The 22,363-nt window shown below is 43.5% G+C and overlaps 1 pseudogene; it reads left to right on the forward strand.

The window, feature by feature from the left end:
- Positions 1-556: 556 nt before the first annotated feature.
- The window catches only part of LOC129076712 (F-box only protein 17-like), a 29,268-nt pseudogene continuing 7,461 nt past the window's right edge, over positions 557-22,363 (forward strand).

Below are 22,363 nucleotides of genomic sequence, written 5' to 3' on the forward strand. Positions count from 1 at the left end.
TTGCTTCTCTTTTTTGTAAGCATAGCCAAAGGGGAAGGTTCCGAGTTCTTCCCTGAGGACCCCGGCTTCTGAGACTCTACGCTAAGGTCACACTGTAAATACAAGTGGATGGGAATTTTCATCCAAGTTTCTGTAACGCCCAGGATCGGAGTCACAGCCAGGGCATTTACCAGCAGCGGACAGATGGTGGGATAGATGTTTTGAATGGCGTAGGCGGCTGTACCTGGTAGGCTGGAATAAGAAGGATTTGCGGGGAGGCACCTGAGGTGTGCGCCGGGAACCCGGGTCTCGGAAGGTGGGGCGCCCAGGCAGCAGGGTGACCACGTGGGTAAACTGTAGGCTCCGTAAGGTGCGGGCCGCCGTCTCCCAGAGCAGTGGGGCTGGGTTTCCTGCCAGCCCTTGGCAACTGGGCCCTCCCCAGGCGCCAGCTGCGCTCCCGGGTCCCGCTCCTCTGTCGCTCCCGCCTGCCGGGGGAGCTCAGAGCCGCCCGTCCCCGGCGCCCAACCTCAGCCACCAGCCCCCGGAGAGGATCGACTGCCCACACCACCGACCCGTGGCTCCTTGGGCGGGGACGACCCCGGGAAGCCCCCGACTGCCTCCCAGAGCTGGGTGGGGAAGGGGATCTTGGCCCGCTGCCGCCTCCGAGCGGACCGCCAGGTGAGCGCCGGGACAGGTAGGGACCCAGGTCGGACCCCGCGTCCAGTCCTCACTCTCAGACGGGGCGCCCCGGGAGGGAATTCCGCCCCAGACCCTTCCCGGAGGGGCGGATCTCAGGGAGTCCTGTACCTCAGCACCCCTTCCCCGGCCCCTTGGCGTCCTAGGCTGTCGCAGCCAACTTGAGTCCCTTTCGGCCCAGAGTTGCACAGCGCACGTCTGAAAGCGCAGAGCGCTCTGCGTTCTAATCGGGTCCTCCGAAGCCCACGCCCCTCCACCCGCCGCCCCTTCGCGGAGGCAGCCACTGAATCTCGGTTCCAAACGACCGACCCACACGTGTTCACAGCAGCAGCTGAAAGTTTTACCAACCCTGGGTTTTGTTTCTTCTGGCTGGAAGCCCCTTCGCAATCTGGGAATCAGAACCCTTAGAGCGCCGTCTTGATGTAGCCAGTTGGGCACAGTATTGTTTTTATCTGCGGCCGCTCCTCCCAGATTAAATTTTGTTTTGGTATGTTAACTGTTGCTGTTCAGTCATATGTTTTCACACTCCACATCTTGTTATGTCGAGTTTAGACAGCATTTATTTACCCCCTTTTGAAAGACAGCCATATATGAACCTACTTTTAAGATACAATTTTAAATGTAAAAAAACACAAAAACAAAAGACAAATAAGACAGACCTTTGCATGAAAAATAACAGCCCTTTAAACAGCTCCTCCCCGCCCCCGCAGCCGATTAAAAATTTTTGTAATTAAATTACTTTTTTTCATTTTTTAATTTAATTCTATTTTTTCAAATACATGTCTCTGCCTCCCCCCCACCACTTTCCCTTGCCCCCTCCCTCAGCTCTTCCCCTTTGCTTTTGTCCATGAGTCCTTGCTGTATGTTCCTTGACTTGCCCGTTCCCTTCCTTTTCCCCGCCCCCCCTACCTCCTTCCCTCTTGTCTCTGTTGATTTCTTTTCCTTTCAGTGTTGCTGGTCTTATTTGCCTTGCATCTTTGTATTGTTAGTTAGGTTCCACTTATAGGTGAGATCATATGGTATTTGTCTTTCGCCCCCTGGCTTATTTCGCTTAGCATAATGCTCTCCAGTTCCATCCATGCTGTCGCGATAAATTACTTTTCAAAAATGGCAAAAGTAGCTTATGATCTGTGGTGCATCACTTTAAACCTCTTTCTGCTTTTTATTCCTCTAGTAGTTATTTCCAACCTCTAAAGCAAATTCTTGGATTATTTCTTAGATTATCAGCTTTAAGGCAATGTCCACTAATCCCTTGCTAGAAATAGAAGGGAACAGTTTTCAAGGCCTGAACAGCTTCCTCCCTCCTCGGGGGTCCCCAGCCTCCCGCCTCCCTCGCATTACCGCGAGAGCTCCACCTCCTGTCTTCCTCCCCCACCCCCACCCTGGTACTTGGAAAAATTGTCTTCCATGAAACCGGTTCCTGGTACTGAAAAGGTTGGACACCGCTGCATAATCACAGAATTCCTTTCAGTTTCTCTATTGGATACTTTTGTAACATAAAGTTTTTAAACTGGTATTTCTTGTTCCATAAAAAAATAGATATTTATATGATCTGTGGGATTTATATGATCCCATTTTTATGAGATATGGCTGAGAAGCCTGCTTAAAAAAATTTTTTTAATTTTATATTTATTTAAATACTTTTTTATCCAATCAATTTAGACATATGGTTCACAAAGCAAACAGAAGTGAGTCTGCCTTGTTTTTTTCTATGATAAAAATAATATAATCTCTGAGAGAAGAGGGAAAAGGCAGGGCAATGTTTTAGATTAAAAGGGAAACAAACTATCCCAACACTGAGAGGCCCAGACCTTGTTAGGAAGAAGCAAAAACCTTGGGACAATGGGGAAAATGGTTCACACGCTGCGCACTACCTAGCAGAATGCTTTCTCCTCATTGTTATATGAGATCACAGTGCAGACCTAGAGAATGCCCTTATTCTTGTTTGGAAGATGCACATGAAAGTATTTCAGAGTTCATCAAAAGAGAGAGAGAGAGCAAATATGGCAAAATGGGTATTCATTTTCCTAACCTTTCAACTTTTCAATATGATGAAATTTTTATGGTAAAAATTTGAGTTAAATAAAGAAAATTTAGAAACTCGGAAAGAGGCAAAGATACATGCACAATGGGGCAAACTCAGTCCTACACACCAAGGTTCAAATCCTGATTCTGCCACTTACTTGTCTGGCAGCCTTGGGCATGTTGAGTCCCTCCTCCCAGCCTCAGTTTGCCCAGCTGAAAAATAGCCCCTACCTCTTGCTGTGGTTTGTGAGACTTCTCTGAGATTCTGTAAGCACTTCCCACATGCCTAGCGCAAAGTTAATGCACAGTTAACAGTAACTTCATATTTTGTGAGGGGTTTTTTTAACTACCATAGTCTGCTCCCCTGCAAATAACTGCTGTTACCATCCTCACTGCTGTTGTGCTCTCCTTGTACTTTTTTTCTAGAGGTGGGTTTTGAACTTGGCATATCCTTTTTCCTTTTTAAAATTCCTCAAATGGCTCTGATCTTGCCACTGGAAGAGTTTTGTGTTCGGCTCTGTCTCATCCCATTACTTCCTAAGCACGTCTCCCCTCAGCCCACATTCCTCTAGTCAAGGTTCCAGTAGCCACATGGTCCACACACGGAGGTGCCTGTGCCACTCCAGTCCCATAGCTGGGCCTCAACTACTAATCCTAGTGACAGAGTCACAGTGGCAGCTAAAATTTGTCGAAGGCCAGGCCTTGATCTTCATTACACATGATGTTCATTACACTTAAATTAGAACATGCCAAAAAGCCAAAGTGACTTGGCTTCCACTTCACCCACACTGTGACCCAGAGGGCAGCTGGGTAATGAGAGGGAGATGACAGTGAAATGCAGAGAAACAAAGAAATTCAAACCCATTGCTGTCTGCTGTGAAAGATGATATTTAGCCCACTGCATCGTTCCCTGTTTCATCACTCCATCAATTTTTAATAACTGTACTTTTTTCAATCTTTCTTATTTACCTTTGTAACTACATTTTATGCTTCGCTGCTCTATTTTTTATTCTGACAGCTTTTGATTGCCATGATAAAAAAGTAGGTGAGCCCAGCATCTTGGCTTCCCCTCCCCCCACCTTTCATTTCCCATCTTTTGTCAGTTATGTGATTGCTTGCACACTGTCAAGGTTGATAACATCTACAGTCTGTTCTGTTACCATACGTAAGCCTTACATGCTTTAACTGTAAAATTTGCAAGGGTTTCTTTTTTGGACAGCTCTATTGAGGTATAATTTACATACCATAAAATTCAGCCCATTTAAGTGTACAATTGAGTGATTTGTAGTGAATTTACAGAATTGTGCTGCCATCATCACAATTTTGAAGCATTTCTGTTGCCTCTCAAATATGCCTTGTGCCTGCTTGTGGTCACTGTCCATTCCCATACCCAGCCTCAGGCAATTACTGATCTACTTCCTGTATTTTTAGGTGTGTCTTTTCTGGATATTTCTTATGAATACATCATACAGGAATTATGAATACATCATACAGTATGTGGCTTCTTTAACTTAGCATATATACTGTTTGGGGGTTTAGTCATACTATAGCAGATACCCGTATTTTATTCCTCATTTTATTAAACAATAATATTCCATTGTATGGATAGACTACATTTCATTTACCCATTCAGCAGGTGATGGACATGTGAATTGTTTCCGAAGTTATAATGCTGCTGTGAACATTTGCAATCAAGTCTGTGTGGACAGCCTAGTAGAATTGCTGGATTTCAAGATAAGCTTGTGTTTAACTATTTTTTTTAATGTTCAGCTTTTAAAATAACGGCCCAAGTGTTGTCCAAAGTGACTGTACCGTTTCCCATTCCTGCCAGCAGTGTGTGAGGGTTCCACTTTCTCCATATCTTCAACCAATCTTTTGAACATTAGCCATTCGAAGTGCGCATGAAGTAGTGTCTCATTTTGATTTTAATTTGCATTTCCTTAATGACTAATGATGTTGATCATCTTTTCATGTGCTTATTAGTCATTTTTATATCTTCGTTGGTGAAATGTCTATTCAGATCCTTTGTCCATTTTTTAATTGATTTGTCTTATTATTGAATTTTAAGTGTTCTTTATATTACATATTCTAGGTGCAAGTCCTTTATCAGATATATGAATGACAAATGCTTTCTGCCAATCTATAGCCAGTCTTTTCTTTTTCTTAAGGGTGTCTTTTGAAGTGCAAAAGTTTTCCATTTTGATGATATTTCATTAATCCATGTTTTTCTTTTATGAATTATACTTTGGTGTTGTATCTAAGAAATCTTTACCTAACCGAAGATCATAAGATTTTCTCCTGTTTTCCTCTAAAAGCTTTAAAAGACTTAAATTTAAGTAAGTCTGTGATTCATTTTGAATTGATATTTGTGTATGGTATGAGGTAAAGGCCTAAATTCACCTTTTTGCATATAGGTTTCCCAGCACCATTTGTTTTATATTTTTTCTTTGTTACTGTATTTTTCCATACCATTTATCCCCTGTATACCCTCCTCCCCCCTGCCATCACCACACTGTTGTCTACGTCCATGAGTCCTTTTTCCTTTTTGTTTAATCCCTCCTCCCCCTAACCCCCACCCCATAGCTGTCATCCTGCTCTCTATCTATGAATCCGTCTCTATTTTGCACATTAGTTCATTTTGTTTATTAGATTTTCACATATGTGTGAAATCATATGGTGTTTGTCTTTCTCTGGTTGGCTTATTTCACTTAGCATAGTGTTCTCCAGGTCCATCCATGCTGTTGCAAAGAGTAAAATTTTTCTTCTTTTTTACAGCCGAGCAGTATCCCATTGTGTAAATGTCCCATAGTTGTTTTATACATTAGTCTATTGATGGACACTTGGGCTGCTTCCATATCTTGGTGATTGTAAATAACACTACGGTGAACATAGGGATGCTTACATTCTGTCAAATTAGTGTTTTGGGTTTCTTTGGATGTATTCACAGAAGTGGAATCACTGGGTCAAAAGGCAGATCCATTTTTAATTTTTTGAGGTATCTCCATACTGCTTTCCACAGTGGCTGCACCAATCTGCATTCCCACCAACAGTGCGAAAGGGTTCCCCTTTCTCCACCAGCACCGAAAAGACAATCTTTATGCTAAGAGACCAGATTGTAAATGTTTTCAGCACAAAAAGAAATGATAGTATGTGACTGGATAGAGGTTAGCTAACACTACAGTGGTAATCCTATTGCAATATATATATGTCAAATCAATACATAGTATACCTTAAATTTAACAATGTTATATGTCAATTGTATCTTTAAAAAAAAGAAGACAGCCTTTTCCCAATGAAAACTAATAAATAAGGCCACTGCAAGGAAAATGCGCCCTAACTGGTAGGGCTCAGTGATTGATTGCTGGCCTGCAAACCAAAGCCTCACTAGTTGCATTCCCAGTGTAGGGCACATGCTTAGGTTGCAGGCCACGTCCCCAGCAGGGGGCGTGCCAGATGCAACCACACATTGATGCTCCTCTCTCCTTCCCGTCTCTATGAATAAATAAATAAATAAATCTTTTAAAAGATAAATAAAGTCTTTGTTAAAAAGAAAAAAAGGAAAATGTCCCTAGCCTCCAGGTCAATGGGTTCCTCTTTTTTGCACTTTGTTAAATGGACAGGACATGGATACAGGTTACTGTATATTATATTTGGTCCATGGTTTCTTAAACAGTTTTTTGCTTATCCTGCAGTTTCTATAGCTTTAGTTTTTCCCTTTTGAGAGAAGCATTTTTCTGTTTCTAATGCATCTAATCTATTTCCTGGAATTTTTTTCCTTCTTGAACGTATTCTTTTCCAGTGCCCTGTTCTTGTCTTGAGAATCTTCTCAAATCTAGGTGTATCCAGTACCAGCTCTATAACCTGCAGGGCCCAATGCAAAATGAAAAAGTAGGCCCCTTTTTCCAAAATAATTAAGAATTTTGCGCTGGCCAGGTAGCACAGTTAGCTAGAACATTGTCCCTATACGACAAGGTTGTGAATTCTAGTACCAGTCAAGGCACAAACAACAAATGCATAAATAAGTGGAACAACAAATTGATGCCTTTCTCTCTCTGTCTCTCTTTCCCCCCATCTCCCTTCCTCCCTCTCTCTTCCTAAAATCAATAAATGTTTAAAAATTACTAAGAATTTCAAGTTGGGTCCTGGCCAGGTGGCTCAATTGGTTGGAGCATCATCCCATACACCAAAAGGTTGTGGTTCAATCCCCGGTCAGAGCAGGTACCTAGGTTTCAGGTTCAGTCTCTGGTCAGGCGCATACAGGAAGCCACTATGTGTTTCTCTCTCATATTGATGTTTCTCTCTCTCTCTGTCTCTCTCCCTTCCTCTTTCTCTAAAGTCAATAAATATATTCTCAGGTGAGGTTTTTTTAAAAAAAGAACTTCAAGTTGGCAACAGCAGAGCATTAAAACCAGCATGGATCCCTTCTAAGTGGGGGACTGTGTGTGACTGCACACGCCCCATGACCATAAAGCCTGAAGCCAGCTTTAGGTGTATTAATTAGGGTTTTCCTTTTCCTTTAAGTTCTTTCAGTGCTCTGAATTGTCTGTTTCCTCTGGGGTCCATTCACTCTAGCTTTGCCTGTTTATCCAAATACTTTTCTTTCAGCCCTGGCTGGTGTGGCTCCATGGGTTGAGTGCTGGCTTATGAACCAAAGGGTCACCAGTTCAAGTCAGGGCACATGCATAGGTTGCGGGCAGGGCCCTAGTGGGCGGTGCTCAAGAGGCGACCACACATCCCTTCTCTCCCTCTCTTTCTCCTTCCCTTCCTCATTCTAAAAATAAATAAATAATCTTTAAAAAAATTTCTCTTTCATGCTGCTTGTTTTCTTCAAACATCTAGTGATACTTGCTTGTCCAATCACATTTTCAAACAAGGACCTGGGTGGCTTCTTTTTTTAATTTAACGAAGTAGTTATTTATTTTTTAAATTATCATACAGTAAAATTGACTTCTTGGGCAAGGATGATACAATTCTATGATTTTGTTTTAAGTTTTATGAATTTTAACTCATTTTTTATGTAGCCACCACCACAATCAGGATACATAAATATTCCATCACTCAAAAAAAACCTCCCTTTATAATTACACACCAGCCCTGCACATCTTCCAACTATAGATTTGTTCTCCATCCCTATAGTTTGTTTTTTCAAATAATGTCAGATAAATAGAATTATTATGCCTTTTCAGGTTGGGTGACATTTTTTAAAGTCACTGCTATGAGACCTGGGGCTATTGTAAATATAGTCCTGGTTTCCCACTGGTGTGTTGCTCCCATTGAAGGGATGCCTGAGACTTGGTTAGAGGCAGCACTTATCGGAATGGAGGGAGTCAGTCTTTGCTGGGAGCTCACTCCTAGCTGCCAGGACGGCGAGGGCTGTGCTGAGGAACGCCAGCAGCCTGGGCACTTCCCAGATGTTTCATGTGACTTCTCTGGACAACAGTCATGTGGTACTGTTTTGCTTTCCTGTGTATGAATGTTTAGCAGCCTGAGATCTGTGGGGCAGAGCATGAGGGAGGAAAAAGAGGAATCGGGGAGCCAAGAGGCACAGTTTTTGCAATGATGGACCTCTGTCCTCACTCTGCCCTCTCACTGCTGAGCTGCGTGCCTACCCCAGCCTGGGCTGCTTGAACCCCTGACTTTGGGTCCAGGGCCTCTGGGGGTCCCTGAGGTTCCACTGTCCCCACCTTGAGTTCTGTCCTAGCCCCTACACTTCTGCCTGCTCTCTGTCTTTCAAAAATACATCGATATTTCTTTTTTTGTTGATAGTCTCCCTCTTGTTCACTTTTTTTAAATTCCTTTACTGAACATAGAGAGAAGGCCCTTTGAGAGGAAGAGAAGACCGCCCAGATCCAAGCCCCAGTGCACTTCTGATGGCTGTGTGACCTTCTGGAAGTCATTTTACCTCTCTGGGCCTCAATTTCTTCCTAGGTGAAGGTCAACTAGGACAATACAGAAGTCACAAAACAGCCACCCCTATTCGTTCCTGGGTCCGTAGTTGTCCTATCTGGCCCATACTGTGCTTTAATTTTTTTAATGCATTGCTAACATTTAAAAATTGGGTGATTTGACATAAAAACTGGAATTATCAGTTTCTTTTGAACAATGAAGATGTGGCCAAACGGGCCCACCTTCCTACCTGGCAGTAAATCAGGCACAGTGAGTATTGGCCCGGCGCCCAGGTAGGCTGTTCTCTCCGACTTGCCAGAGTCTCTACCACTCCCTGTTCCTTCCACTGAGTCGGCCTCATGTAGAATGCTGCCTGTCTCAGGTGGGCATTTGAACTTGGGACTCCTGGGATACGGTTTTGAGAGCACCCAGCCCAGGAGCAGACACTTACGAGCTGTTATTATTGTGAGACTAGCTGGGGGTGGGGCTGGGCAGTGGAGGCCCAGATCCAGGCCTGGCCCTGATCGCCAGGCCCTGCGACCCCAGGGGTGCATTCACCCAGAAGGGCTGCCGTTTTAGAAAATCTACACAAAGGCTCAAGTAGGCCAGTATAGCTCCTGATTATCACTAGCTCTTTCTGCCTTCTTAAAGAGGGGAGCCACACAGACTCTTTGAACAAATAAATAATTCTAAAGAGTAAAGGATTTTCATCTTATTGATGATTTTTATATATCTATTTGTTGCAGGTTAGAAACAATACAAGCACTACAGTTCAAGAGCAAAGAGTTAAAGTGAGTAAGGGAAAAGGTCAGGTAGAGGAAAACCTCCCAAAGGTGTGAAAAAGAAGCCACTCTGCCTAAAATTTAAAAGATTGAAATACCAGATGCTGGCAAAGGCAACTCTCATACATAGTAGTTGTGAATGTAAATGACACAGTCAGAACTATTGGTGAGTTGGTTTGTTGTTTCTTGTAAAATGAAACATACACTTATGTGATCCAAGAATTCCACTCGCAGGCATCTTCTCGTAAGAGATGCAAACATATGAACACTTGTACGTGAATGTTCATAGCAACTTTATTCATAATCACCCCAAGTTGGACACAACCCAAATGTCCATCATGGTGAGCAGATAAATACTCTGCGGTGTATCTGTTCAATGGAATACTACTCAGCAATAACAAGGAATGTACCACTGACTGGTACATGCAACAATGTGGATGAATCACGCAGACATTATGCTGAAGGGAAAAAGACACAGGGAGTATATACTGTATTTAATCAGTCAGGTCCAGTCAGGAGACTGAACCCACACAGTAATATGAAGAGAGAATGCTTAATGTACAAAATTATGAATTATAGCAGGGGATTGGAGTAAGAGGGGTTGGCTTCAAAGAGATAAAGAGGATGCTAAAGAATATAGAAACAGCAGATAGCAGGAACAACCGCTAATCCTAAGGTCTAAGATAGAGAGTTCAAAAAAGAGAACAGTCTCAAGCTGTCCTTGACAGCCCCAGACACCATGATCTCATTGGACAACACTTGGCCTTCACTCACTAAAGGGCAAAGGAGTCTGTATAGTGCTGCTCCTGTGGAACCTGCTGGAAATCCACCCTCTGGAACTTACCAGAAGTCAATTCTCTAGGGTGCTGGAGAAAGCAGTTCACAGGAAGTGCTTGGAACCACCTGAGGTGGGTGCCAGGGGAAGGTGCCCGTCAGTCGTGTGCGGGTTGCTGCTGACTGCAAGCACTGGAGAAGCTGCTTGTCCTGAGGAACCCCATCTGGAAACAGGAAGCAAAACGCTTTCCTCCTGCAGTATCTCTCTGGCTCCCCCTACTGGAAAAAGTTAATATCACGTCAGCCAGGGCCAAACTCCAGTTTAGCAGCTTGGAGCTGTGAGGCAGTAAATGGATAATTGGCACACCATATGATTCCATTTATATAAAATTCTAGAAAAAACCAAATTTATAGTGACAGAAAGAAGATTAGTGGTTGCCTTGGAGTCAGAGTTGGGGTTGATGGCAAAGGGGTAAACCTTTTGGAGTGACAAGAGATGTTCTGTACCTTGGTTGTGGTGATGGTCACCTGCTTGTATACAGTTGTTAAAATTTAAATTATACACTTGAAATATATGCATTTTACTGGATGTAAGTAATACATCAATAAAGGTATTTTCATTTTTAATGTTTCATTCTGGGAAACATAGGACTCCTGGAACTTACCAGAAGTCAATTCTCTATATTTTGGGCAAATATAAATGGAAAGACAGGCACGTGTTCACTTACACAGCAGAAACGCACCAAGAATTCTACCACCAAGTCACCCCAGCTTACACTGGTGAATATGTGTCTTGGGGATGTTGTTGCACATTGGCTTGGCGGCTTGCTCACTTATTCTCCCTCAGGAGTTCAAGTTCAACATGGGTGTGGTGGATAGTTGGCAGAGTTTAGGTTCCCACAACCTTCTCCCATCTTCCTTCTCCCCAAGGTGGATCCACAGAGTGCATCTCACTATAGGTTCCTAATTCTTTTAGATGATCAAATCTTCATCCTAAGAGCTAAAACCTGTTTGTTGTTTCATTACCATTGGGTCTTATTCCTTAAGATCTGGCCGGGCTTGTCCTTCACTGCTTTCATCAATCCTCTGAGGTAGAGCAACAGCTCTCCCTGTTACAAACAAGATTCGGAGGCTAGCAACATGCCTGAGAGACGACATGTCCAGGAAGAGGCAGAACGAGGATTTGAACCCAGATCATCTGCCTCTATAGTGGGAGCTCTGGACCACCACCCTTCCTGCTGGGGGCAGTAGCCCAAGTCCTGAAAACCCTCAGATGCTGCCTGCTCTCAGCGGAAGGGTCCTAATAGGTTTTAGGAACATTGAATCTTTGCTAACTGGATATTTTTACCATCATGATTTTATTATGGAAATTGTCAAGCATAAAAAAGTTGGAATAATTATGCAGTGAACAAACACTCCTAAGAATGGGAGACAATGATAATGCCCGTATTTTTTTTACCCTAATTACTGACATAGTAACAGTTTGTTCAGTCTTCCAAGTTCATTAAACAAAATAAAAAGTTAATGAAATGAGCTCTGACTAGTGTGGCTCAGTTGGGTGTCAGCCTGCAAAGCAAAAGGTCGCTGGTTCAATTCCTGGTCTGGGCACATGTCTGGGTTGCAGGCTGAGTACCAGCTGGGACGTGCGCAAGAAGGCCCATCTATGTTTCTCTCACACATCGATGTTTCTCTTCCTCTGTTTTTTCCTGTTTTTCCCTCTCTCTAAAAATAAATAAATAAAATCTTTTTTAAAAAATTAGTGAAATGACATTTCAAGTATTAAAATGTATAATATCACATCAAAGTAAAATAACTGATAAATATCTAAGTTACTTATAAGTTATTCTAATATAACAGCTGATACAATTTTAACATCAATTGAAATAAAATTGCTAAAATTAATAAAAATTAACTAATAAAATTAATCAAGTTTAAGGAAACCATAAAATGAAAGTTTGATGAATCATGAGTCTTGAAAATGAACCTGTATTAATATTAATTTTCTAATCCTCACCCAAGGATTTATTTATTGATTTTTCTTTTTGAGAGAGAGAGGAAGGGGAAGAGAGAGAAACATCAATATGAGAGAGAAACATTGATCGATTGCCTCCCATTCATGTCATGACTGGGGATCAAACCATAACCTAGTATGTGCCCTGACCGGAAATCGAATCTGCAACATTTTGGTGTACAGGACGGCGCTCCAACCAACTGAGCCACCCAACCAGCGCTGAAATTGTATTATTTAATCTTTGTCAAAAGTGCATACTCTGGAAAAAGTATGGTCTAGCTGGAGAGACCACATGGAGATAGAGAAATGGCCGAGGAGCCCCAGCTGTTTCGAGTCTCCCAACCCCAGGTTTTAAATATAGCACCAATGAGCCTGCAGATGGCAGGGCCCCACGCCCTGCCTGAGGGCTGCTGCATGCAGCCGCTCGGAGCTGCTTAGCTGAACCCAGTCAACCCCCAGAGCCATGAAAAATAAATAAATAATGGTTATTGTAGGTGTCGCTTCCAGCAAACAAACCAACCCTGGCTATGGTGTCCTTTTTTGGGGGGGGTGGGGGTGGATCAAATTTTAAGAGAAACTTTAGAAGTTACAGAGACCATAGAAGTGAGCCAGCTGGGATGCCTGGACTCAGGAAATAAGTTACAGGAGCAAAAGAGGGGCCCTTGGGACTTAGGAGAGAGAAAGGTGCAGGTAACAGGCCTGGGTGGGGGAAGAAGAGGGAGAAGAGAAAGGTGCCAATGTGCTCCTGAGAAGTAGAGCCACCGCCAAGGTGTCTTCACTGAGCCATGGATGTATTTTTGTGTACAGTTTTCCAGTCACCATGAAAAGGTCTCCAGCCCTACACAGTTTGAGGAACTGCTGAGAAGACATATAAGGGAACTGTAAATAGTTTGTACAGATTTCTTCATTTTAAAATAGTCCTCTGTTTTGTTTAATAACTTTGGGAAGGGGTTTTGGACATCTTTTGTTCATTTCTATGGACTATCATCTCATTTTACTGTTATTTATAGTAAACCTTTTATTGAATATGCAGAAATGTACAGTCTGAATTGTTATAAATGCATACACATAGCTAGCCCTCACCTCTGCCCAGTTTGAAATTTGCTGCCTGAAATTCTCTTAGCAGAGAAGTTCTTGTTGGTATTCAGCACATACATTCATCATGAAATAAATCATTGAGTCATTGATCACAATCTCAAGATGCAAAAAATTCCAGATTTTTAAGTAAAATGATATAAAGACATTACACCAACAAAAATACCAGGATCCAGAATAGCTAAAACATGGAAGCCACCGTTGTCTATAAGAAGATAAATGGATAAGCAAAACAGGATACATATACGATGAGATATTATTCAGCCTTAAAAAGGAAGGAAATTCTGATACATGTTACAATATGGATGGACCATGCCAAATGAAAGAGGCCAGTTACAAAAGGACAAACACTAATTCATCTTATATGGATTATTTAGTAAAGACCAGAGATAAAGTAGCAGTGGTTACTGAGGGCAGGAGGGAAGGGACAATGAGGAACTATTGTTTCAAAAGATGAAAAGAGCTCTGGAGCGGTAGCACACACATTGTAAATGTATTTAGAACCACTGACCTGTACACTTAAAAATGGTCAAGATAGTAAATTTTGTTATCTGAACTTTACCACAGTTTTTTTTAAATGTTGCCCATAAAACAGGCAACAAGTAAGAACAACCAAAAAAGAAATATTTCTGATTATAAAAAAAGCCAAAATAACCCCCAGAAACAGTAGTCAGTACTTTAAAACAGCATCGTTTAAAAACAAACAAACCCTAAGAACACCAAAACGCCAATGCAAAAGAACCTATGCACCCCAATGTTCATAGCAGCACAATTAACAATAGCCAAGTGTTGGAAGCAACCTAAATGCCCATCAGTAGATGATTGGATCAAAAAGTTATGGTACATATACACAATGGAATACTATGCAGCAGAAAGAAAAAAAGAACTACTAAACAGCGTGGATGGAACTGGAGAGCATTATGCTAAGCGAAATAAGCCAGGGGGCGAAAGACAAATACCATATGATCTCACCTATAAGCGGAACCTAATCAACAATGCAAAGATGCAAGGCAAATAAGACCAGCAACACTGAAAGGAAAAGAAATCAACAGAGACAAGAGGGAAGGAGGGAGGGGGGGCGGGGAAAAGAAAGGGAAGGGGCAAGTCAAGGAACATATAGCAAGGACTCATGGACAAAACCAAAGGGGAAAAGCTGAGGGAGGGAAGGAGGGAGGGGGCAAGGGAAAGTGGTGGGGGGGAGGCAGAGACAAATGTATTTGAAAAAATAAATTAAAATAAAAACAAACAAACAACAAAACATGCTATTCCTGAATTACATTTACTAGTCTCAAAGGAGACTTTTTTTTGGCCCCATATCACACAGATAGAAAGTAGGGAATCAGGATTTGAACCCCGTTTGGTGCACATTTACAGTCAGGGCTCCTCGCACTGAGGGCAGCTCTCTGTAGGGGTACCAGTGACTTACAGTGCAGGTCGCTGAACCTCATTCCATTTAGCTAGTGCTGCATAACAGACCACTTAAAACCTAGTGACTTAAACAATAACCTTTATTCTATTATTATTTCTTATGGAAAGAGACGTGGCTCAGCTAAGCAGTTCTCAGGGGCAGTTGCCACCAGACAGTGGTTGGAGCTGGGTCATCTGATAACTTATCTAAAGCACCTGGAATGGGAAGTCAACCAGCTGGGGCTCTCTAGGCGTTTCTCTCCCTCTTCATGTGGTCTCTCCAGTATGGTGACTTCAGGGCAACCAAATTTAAGTGGTAACCCAAGCCGTGGTGTGCTGGAACAGTTCCCACCAGCTCAAGTGGATTTGGGGCAACTCTTTCCACCCCCACCGTTTAGGCACTTCACCTTGGTAGTTAGCAGTCGACTATGATCAGTTTGTTTACACCACAGAAATCAGCAAACTTACAGACCTAGACTTCTCCCTCACCCCTCCCCTGCAGAGAGCTAATTGTTAACCATTTAGCAGCGCGCCACTGGACTTGGCTCCTGAGCACACATCAGAGAGAGTCAGGCAGAGGTAGAATCTCTGTTACAGTATGGTTTTGGAAATCCCTTGGCAATGTCATTTCTGTGGTCATAAAGGCCTGTCCATGTCAAAGGAAGGGATCCACTCTACTTCTTACTGGAGAGGGATTAAGTCCAGGGAGAGCATGTCAGAGAGGATGTGCTATTACAGCCATTTTGAGAAGATATGGTCTGCCGTGACCTCATGGGTCCCTGGAAACTGAGTACCAGTAGCATCCCCCAGTCATTGTGACAACCATAAAATAACCTCCCTGCCAAACATGCTCCTGAACACTGGGCAGCAGTCAGTGCTATGCCTCACGTGTCCCATATGACCCAGTCAGTTGTTGGCATGCAGCCATGTGGACACAGTGGCTACATGGCACCTCGTGGCTCTCAGCAGAGCATCCCGAACAAGTGTTTTATAGACTCAGGGCTCATAACATGCATCACTTGAAGGTTCTTATGTTACCAGATAAGATCTGGGCCCGGAGCGGGTCTGCCTCAGACCCGCTAGTAGTATGTGGGTTCTTGACTTCATGTAGGAAAGATTTCACAACACAAGTCCAGGTGATTTTGAGTGTGTATATTAAAGCTGGGAACAGTGAAACAAAGGAAGAACATAAGGTAGAAGAAGCAACAGGAAAGAGAAAGTGAGAGAAAAAGGGGCCTTGGGGACAAGTTCAGGGGGTAAGCCTGGGACGAGCTGCCACTGCCCATTGCTCTCATAGCTGCAAGTCCTGTCTGGTCCCTTAGAGTTTAGGAGATGCATGCCTTTGGGGGAAGAAGTAGGGGAAGGGAAAGGTGTGGGTGAGCTCTCAGGAGGGAAAGCCCACTGCCAATTCTTCATCTTGAGGCTTTTTATCATTTTTTTGGCAGGAATCCTAGGGAAGGTCTCAGGGCAGGGTCTTAACAGAATATTAGCTTTTCAGATGTGTCCTTTGGTGTGTTGATTCATCAGAATGTGTGCTATAAAGGAATTAGGGTTATTTATCTGCTTGTTTTTATTTTTAAAGGACATTATTGAAGGGGGACCAGGACCGAAGCTGTTCTGCCCCGGGCCTGTCTGTAATATGTAAACCATGTGCTCCTCAGTAGTCTTGGTTAGAGAAGATAAAACCTTGTGATTCATTAACTGGCTGTAAATTGCTCAAATTGTTTGGCCTTATTTAATTATGTTGTCTCAGTTTCCCTTATTCTGTTAGCAGGCAGGGAGCCTGGCCCTGAGTGGGTCTGCTTAGGGCCGGCCAGTAGCGTGTGGGTTCTTGACTTGTGCAGGAAAGAGTTCACAACGTGAGTCCAGGTGACTAAGAGGGTACATTTATTAAGGCTGGGGAAAGTGAAATAAAAAAAGGACTTAGCAGAGAAGAAGCAACAGTCTGGGCTGCCTTAGCTCACTGGACAGAGAAAAGGGGGCCATGGAGATATGTTCAAGGGGTTAGCCTAGGACAAGATACCACTGCCCATTGCTCCCCTCCTTGCAAGTCTGGTGGGGTCCCTTAGAGTTTAGGAGATGCATGCCTATCGAGGAAGAAGGAGGGGAAGGAATGGTACTGGCTGCTCCCCAGAGGGACAACGCATGCCGGGTCCCTTGTCTTGAGGTTTTTATCTCTCCCACAGGCAAGAATTTTAAGGGAGGCCTTGTTATCATAAAAGAGTCAGTCAAGGCATCAGGAAGATTCCTCCATTAGCCAAGATGGAGGAAATGGGAGTTTCTTACACCGAGTGCACAAAAAGCTAGCAAGATGATTGGATAGGAAAAGCCCTTCCCCCTGCCACTTCAGGGACTAGTTTGGGGGAGGGACTAGGGGAAGGCAGGCAGATGTTCCATAGAAGTCAAAATAGCATGGGGGAGGTGCTGGACCAAAGAGGCCTGTCAGTCTAACCTGGGGAAAGAAGAGATAGGTTGGGGGATGGACCCACCTGAAGTACACAGAAGTTTGGGAAGTTGATGGCGCATTTTGAAAAAGCACCTTGTCCATCCCACACCCAAACTAATATAATCCCAGGGGAACAAAGATTCTGTCACTCTTGCTCATGACCTGCCTTTACATGGTGTGCTTACCTGTTCTCTCCATGGGCCACGTGGCTGCTAAGGCTGCTAAGGCTCCAGGAGGGAGTCTCTCTCTCACTCTCTTGCCCAACTGGTGATGCACTTGCCATAATGCTCGCACACTCTCTCACCTGGGAGCGCACAATCATATGGCCCTGGCAGCTGCATGACCCATGGCCATGCGGGCTTAGCGCACAAGCTCCAGGAGGGAGCCTGAAATGGACAGCAGCCAGGAACAAGCTAAGCTACCAGGATGGGGACTGGGGACTAACACTGCTTAGCATCCCCATGTGGGCTCCAAGGAACTGTACTTTAAAATAGAGTAGAACCTCAACACTGGCTTTTGTCTTGGCCTTGCTGAGGACAGTTGGACTTTTTCCATAACAGAAAGGAAATGGTCTTTGAGATGGGAATCTGCCATTCTCCCAGGTAGTACAGCACCCAAATAAAATCTCTTTCCTTTTGTACCAGCATTGTCCTCACAAGTTTGGCTTTTGTGGCAACAGTAGCCAAACCTTGTTTTTTGTTTGGTTACAGTCTCAAGGGAGGGTTTTAACAGAATATTCATCAGTTTTTCAGGTGGCTCTTTCAGGGTTTTGATCTCCCACTGCTGATTGGTCAAGTGTCAGGGAAGGGGGTCATTAGTCATTGCATCTGGTCCAGGCATTGCCCATCTTGTTTTGCTGCTTTTCTGGGCCTGAAACTGAAATATAACTGAGCCTGGATGTTACCTCTAGGGAGGTGACCTTCTGTATCTGGCTGTAAATTGGCCAGTTTGTTAAGCTCTCTCAGTTTTCCACTTGTCTTGGCTTGGGGGCCTGTGGTGGATTTGCTTGTAAATTTCTGCTAATTTCTTTAAATTATACCTTATTGATTATGCTGTTACAGTTGTCCTGATTTTGCCCCCTTTGCCCCTCACCCACCCAGCACCCCCCACTCCCTCAGGCACTCCCCACCACCGCTGTTCATGTCCACGGGTCATGAGTATAAGTTCTTCGGCGACTCATTTCCTCTACTGTACTTTACATCCCCATGGCTATTCTGTAATTACTTATTTGTACTTCTTAATCCCCTCACCTCTTCACCCATCCTCCCCCACCCCCCACCCCCATCTGGCAGCCATCAAAACATTCTGTATATCCAGAATTGTGTCCCTGTTGTTCTTGTTTGCTTAGTTTGTTGTTTAGATTCAATTGTTGATAGATTTGTATTTTTTGCCATTTTATTTTTTTGATCTTCTTTTTCTTAAATAAGTCCCTTTAACATTTCATGTAATTATAGTTTAGTGATGATGACCTCCTTTAGTTTTTTCTTGTCTGGGAAGCTCTTTATCTGTCCTTCAATTCTAAATGATAGCTCTCCTGGGTAGAACAATCTTGCCTGTAGGTCCCTGCTTTTCATGACTTTGAATATTTCTTTCCAATCCCTTCTAGTCAGCAAAGTTTCTTTTGAGAAATCAGCTGACAGTGTTATGGGAATCCCCTGGAGATAACTAACTGCTTTTCTCTTGTTGCTTTTAAGAGTCTCTCTTATCTTTAACCTTTGGCATTTTAATTATGATATGTCTTAGAGTGTCTTGGGCCTCTTTGCATTCATCTTGTTTGGGACTTTGTGTGCTTCCTGGACTTGTGTGTCTAGTTCCTTCACCAAATTAGAGAAGTTTTCTTTCACTATTTTTTTCAAATAGACTTCCAATTTCTTATTCTTTCTCTTCTCCTTTTGGTACCCCTATGATGTGACTGTTGGACCTCTCGAAGTTGTCCCAGAGGCTGCTTACAGTGTCCTCATTTTTTTTGGATTATTTTTTCTTCTTATTGTTTTGATTGGTTGTTTTGTGCTTTCTTATGTTCCAAATCATTGATTTGATTCTCAGTTTCATCCACTCTACTGCTGATTTCCTATAAATTGTTTTTATTTCAATTAGTGTATCCTTCATTTCTGACTGGATCTTTTTTATGCTGTTGAGGTCCTCACTAAGTTCCTCGAGCATCCTTTTAACGAATGTTTTGAACTCTTCACCTGATATATTGCTTATCTCCATTTTATTTAGTTCTTTTTCTAGAGCTTTAACCTGTTCTTTCATTTGGGCCATGTTTCTCTCTCTCCTCATTTTAGCAGCCTCCTTGTGTTTGTTTCTATGTATTAGGCAGAGCTGCTATGACTCCCCATCTTGGTAGTCAGGCCTAAGGTAATAGGTGTCCTGTAGGGTCCAGTGGCACAGCCTCTGCATCACCCAAGCTGTGTACTCAGGGTGCGTCATTTGTGTGGGCTGAGTACACCTTCCTCTTATAGTTGAGCCTTGGTTGCTGTTGGCAGATCAATGGGAGGGATTTACCCAGGTCAGTCAGCTGCAAGGACTGGCTGTGACCAATGTCCAGCCCTCCGTGGAGGATCAGCTATGCAGGGGCTGAGGTGCTGGTGCTCCAACATGGTCTGTAGCTGTCCACTGGGTGCACTGGCCCTAGGGTTTCCTGGGTGGTGCAGGCCAAGGTCAGGCCCCTCCTTTGTTTTGCCTGGGGCCACCCTGCCCTGCCTAAACTGTAAAGTGTCTGAGGTGGCTGCTACTTACTTGTACTGGGCTTGGAGATTCCTAGGTGAAGCCAAACTGCGAATCTAATCTGGCTACTGCTAGTGCCGGGCCTGGGGCTCACTGAAGCCAGCTGTTGCTTGTTTCATAGAATTTAGGAAGTTGTGAAGCATGAACCATGACCAGCCATTCATATGGAAAAGCAGCTTGGGTTGGCCCTTAAGTTGAGTGGGGCAGAGTCTCTGGGGATCTCTAAGGCAGGTCAAACAGTGTTAGCCAGGTTGATGGAGTCTCAGGTATGGCACCAGCTTACTGGCTCTGTTGGGGGAGGTTTTCATAAAGGGACAATGGCCTCTGCTCAGCTTGCCTTGATGCCAAACACTTCAGCTTCTCCCTGTGCACCACTGGTGCCTTTCATGTTGCCACCCCACTGCTGGAGCTCAGAGGGAGTGAGTCTAAGTAGGTGAGTACATGTGTGGGTGCTTTAAGAGGAACTTTTTGGGGCTCCAGCAGTTTCTTCCACTGATCCAATCCCTGCTGGTTTTTGCAGCCAGAAATTGTGGGGACTTATCTTCCTGGCACTGGAACCCTGGGCTTGGGGGCCTGGTGTGGGGCTGGGACTCTTCACTCCCAAGGTATCTCTCCCAAATTTTTATGCACCACATGTGGATGTGGAACTAGCTCGTTCCGTGTCTGCACCCCTCCTACCAGTCTGGATGGATGTGGTTTCTTTAATTTGGTAGTTGTCAGACTTCCATTCAACTCGATTTTGTAGTTATCAGACTTCCATTCAGCTTGTTTTCTGACCGTTCTGAGTGATGGTTGTTCTATATTTTAGTTGTAATTTTGATGTGGTTGTGAGAAGAGGTGAGCTGTGTCTACTATGCCACCATCTTGACCAGAAGGCTAATTTTTTTTTCACTGATTTTAGAAAGAGAGAGAGGAAAGGAGAGAATGAAACAAACATTGTTTTTTGTCCCACTTATTTATTCATTTATTGGTTGATGACTGTATGTGCCCCCACAGAGGATAGAACCTGAAACCTTGGTGAATTGGGACAACGCTCTAGCCAACTGAACTACCCCGCCAGAGCTTAATGTAACTAATAACCACCTGGGGAAAAGCGCACTCTATTTTCTAAAGCCTGTCTCCACAGCTGCTCTGTAGTGGCGGTGAAGAGGTATCAGACTTCTTGCCATGTCCACAGACCACTTGCCTGAGACAGGCTTATTTCTTAACCAGAACTTAATCAATTTATTTAAAAATCTTAACACCTGACATAAATCAAGCACTTATGGCATTAAGTAACAGTACAAGCATTAGATCATTACAGCCTCTTAACCCAGGGCAACCTCCAAGGATCGTTTTAGCCATTAAAACAAGATGAAGGGACACAGTAAGATGATCCAGCTTAAATGTTAAGCACAGTGGCTTAATAAGGGTCCAATAAATGTCACCAGATGGAAGTATCATCACTAAATGGTGGCTGATCATTTTTTATGATGCATTATAATAATAGCAACAAATATAATTTAATGCTTAATATTAAATTAATAGCATTCTTATTTATGAGACACCAGTGATTTTACTTAAGCATTTTACAAGTATTACTGCCACAGGTGGGCACAGGTAACCAGGTTCTTGGTGATCCCACCTGTGACATTATCCCATTTCATTATCACAATCCTAAGAAGTAGGTGCTGTTAATATCCCCATTTTCAGAAGAGGAAACTGAGGCACCCAGAGATTAAGTGAAGTGCCCTTGGTCATGTAACTAGCAGAAAACATAGCTGAGACTTGAATCCATGCATAAGGCTTATATTACTTGGCTGTTCTGCCCATGATGAGGAAATGAAATGATTTTCTGACTAGGTCTTCAGCTAATCACTGAGTTCTTGTTGAATAAAGGTGTTTCACCTCACCGTGCCTCAGTTTTCTCATCCATGTAGTGGGTTTCTAGTGTGATGATTCATTTAATCCTTCTTTGCTGAGCACTGGCATGGACACTGTGGTATGTTTTGTGCAAAGGAAACAACAGGTCTGCCCTCATGACAATTACAATGTGGTGAGGGAGACAGACAAGAAAGAAGATATTAAGTAAATTATACATACTTAGGTATGGGGTGTTAGAAAGTGAAAAAAGTTTGAAAGAAGTATAAAATGAAGAAAGGTGGAGAGTAGGTTGTGGTCATGAGGCTCTGAAATTATAAATAAGGTGGTCAGGGAAGGTTTCAGAGAGTTCATATTTGAGCAAAGACTTGAAGGAGGTACAGGGGTGAGCAAAAAAAAAAATCTTCTGGATCCATGTGGAGCAAACAGCCCATGCAAAGGCCCTGAGGTATGGAGGCTGGTGTGGCAGGTCAGTGGGTGAGAGACGAGGGCAAGGAGATGAGGGGAGCAGATCATGTGTGGCCTTGTGGGCCACAGTGAGGACTTTGCCTTTACCCTGAGTCAGATTGAGCCACAGGAGGGCTCTGAGCAGGGAAAGACAGGACCTGATGCAGGTGTTCACGCCTGATCTGGCTGCCTGTGAGGAACAGACATTTGGGGAAAGATGCAGGG

Source organism: Pteronotus mesoamericanus, unplaced genomic scaffold, assembly GCF_021234165.1.
Source record: "Pteronotus mesoamericanus isolate MK-2021 breed Mesoamerican mustached bat unplaced genomic scaffold, CSHL_Meso_final contig_639, whole genome shotgun sequence".
Classification (NCBI taxonomy): domain Eukaryota; kingdom Metazoa; phylum Chordata; class Mammalia; order Chiroptera; family Mormoopidae; genus Pteronotus; species Pteronotus mesoamericanus.